General features: G+C 33.6%; 1 long non-coding RNA gene across 1 annotated transcript in view; it reads right to left on the bottom strand.

Annotated features, from left to right (window-relative positions):
* The window catches only part of LOC125046810, a 4,101-nt gene that overhangs the window by 592 nt on the left and 1,009 nt on the right, over positions 1–2,500 (bottom strand). Inside the window, exons 2-3 of the long non-coding RNA XR_007116676.1 lie at positions 2,293–2,397; positions 1,379–1,511 (exon numbers count right to left, since the gene is read on the bottom strand). This is a non-coding gene — a long non-coding RNA (uncharacterized LOC125046810). The remainder of the gene's footprint in view (positions 1–1,378; positions 1,512–2,292; positions 2,398–2,500) is intronic.

Here is a 2,500-nt window from a genome sequence, read left to right as displayed (position 1 = left end):
AGTTACTTCACAGGCCAGTCAACCTGACTTCAGCTTGCACATGGATGCGAGCTTTGTTACCTCATGATCTACATATAAAAAGAAAAGAAAAAGTGACGAAGGAGAGTATAATCTATTTTGAAATAAGCACACAAAGTTTTCATCCTATTGTCATTTCTTGTAGTAATAATATATCATCATTACTCTCCACTGCTGTACCAAAGACCCTTACTTACCTGTACCTATATCCTAATCAGTATACTATACACCAATATACTAATCAGATCTCAACTCATTAAATTCTAAAAAGAGTAACACAGAACCCAACTCAGTAAACAAGACTCTCCGCATTCAAAAGAGGATTTGCGCCATCTAGCTAGAAGTTCATTGTTTCCGTTGCTGTTGTTGGACACTGGTATGTTCAACCTTCCTTTGCATACCTGACCTTAATATATTCCCTCTGGATTTCAGATTTGTGTAAATTCATGGGGTGAGAAGATGGGAAAAAGTGATCATAAATGCAAAGTACACATTAAAAACAACAAAGATTGTGGTTGGTTTAATTCTGCCATTCTTTGATTGAGTGCTCTGACATTTTCTGTTTTACCACAGATCCCCCTTTTAATGCAGAGCCCCTAAAACATACTGACCTACAGCCTTGTATAAGAGAGATCTCAGTGACTCTACCTCTGTTTGCAGTTCAGCAAGACAAAAGTTTATATAATAATTGTTGAGAAGGGGCTGGTCGAATGGTATCTTATTTTTAGAGTACGAAATAGTTTCATTAATGCACATCTCCAAAGGTGCAAGAGCAAGCTGGGCCAAACAGAGGCACTCCTGAAACTATCATTATCATTATATTACCCTTAATATTTTTTCCCTTCCTTTCTCTTAACCCAGTGCCAACGGGGATAGCATGTACGTACATGCCATGCCCACTGTGAGTTTACTTTATTAATTGTTTTTACACATATATGGGCTACACTTGTACTAAGTCACCAATGAGCCAATTACAAATACTGCCTGTCTTGCCTGTTTACCCTTTTCCTTGATGTACGAAAAGATGATATATTATCTTATTTTGTTGTTACTATTGTTTATAACATTATAGTTATTATAATTTCTATAATAAAAATAACACTATCGATATTCATAGCATTAGTAAAAATTACCTTGTGACTTTACCTGAAATCTGGTAAAGTCACAAGGTTTACCAATTGACTCCTTTATGGCTAAGCACTAGCAGAGACATTTCACAATTTTTTTTTAAATGAGCACAGAATTTTCTCCATTATTTAAGCATTTTCCCAGCAGCATGTGGTTAATTTCACAAATATAATGCCACATGCTGTTTATTTGAGAAATCCAGGTTCACTGTAATATGAATTTTCATACATACCTGCATCACTTGCTAAATAAACACCATTCTTTCTTGATATTCTTGGCAGGGACTCAGACATCACCATAGAATATGTGGCCTGTGTCAGAGCATCACATTCCCAACTTGTCTATATTTCTGACAAGTTTGACTCCTACAGAAGGAAAATTGTATTCAGTGATAAATTATATAAAAAAAAAAAAAAGGTGACCAATATCTGTACACCCATTTTATGCTGAGAATACATACAAGAGAAATGCCAAAAATGTACATTTTTCATTTCCATAATATTTAGAATGATAACAGTCTCAAAGTACTTTTTTGAAGTATAATGACTGAAACAAAGACTAATTAATCATGTAAAGACATCATTTACAGATACACATTGTAAAAAAGAAGCTCAATTACTTCCTTATTAGAGAAAGAAACCTGATGCAAATTGTGAAATAACCTCTTAGGACTAGAATGCCTCAACCCGGCTTGCTATTAGCCACAAATAACCCTGACTTTTTAATCTTCCCTTCCAGCAAATTTGGTCTTTCAAGTAGAGCTTGATTTTGCAGACCAGTAGTGGTATGTAAAATAGTTATTGGACAAATGAACACCAAAGATGTGAGAGAAAATATATATATATATATATATATATATATATATATATATATATATATATATATATATCTCATGACAGTAAAATAAACTATATTGAAAGAAAGAAAAAAAATATTTACCAAAAAAATATAGAAAAAAAAACAGATTTACGAAGAAAGATAAACAGATTTACAAAGAATGACAAAAATTGCAGACAGTCATGAGAAGAAGCTTTTGAAGAATTAATGACAAGTAATTATAGAACAGAAACTAAGCAAAGCCAAAGCTACAACAGTCACTGAGGCCACTCATTTTTAAACTACCATGTGTATAAATGCAGCAATTACCTATGAGCTTTGTAGTCCCCAGGAGTGTCTCAGAACCTTATAACCAGGCCACTGGTCAGCTTTTTCCCATTCCTGGACTTGGGGATTCATCTCAGTCTCAATCAGCTGGTGATGAAAATATGGATAAGATGCAATGGAAAAGGTAAATTTTCTATATAGGTATACATCTTGATTTGCATTAAAATTACTATTGGTGGATTCCTTATAA

The sequence above is a fragment of the Penaeus chinensis genome, chromosome 39 (assembly GCF_019202785.1).
Source record: "Penaeus chinensis breed Huanghai No. 1 chromosome 39, ASM1920278v2, whole genome shotgun sequence".
Lineage (NCBI taxonomy): Eukaryota > Metazoa > Arthropoda > Malacostraca > Decapoda > Penaeidae > Penaeus > Penaeus chinensis.
This window is presented reverse-complemented; position numbering and strand designations above follow the sequence as displayed.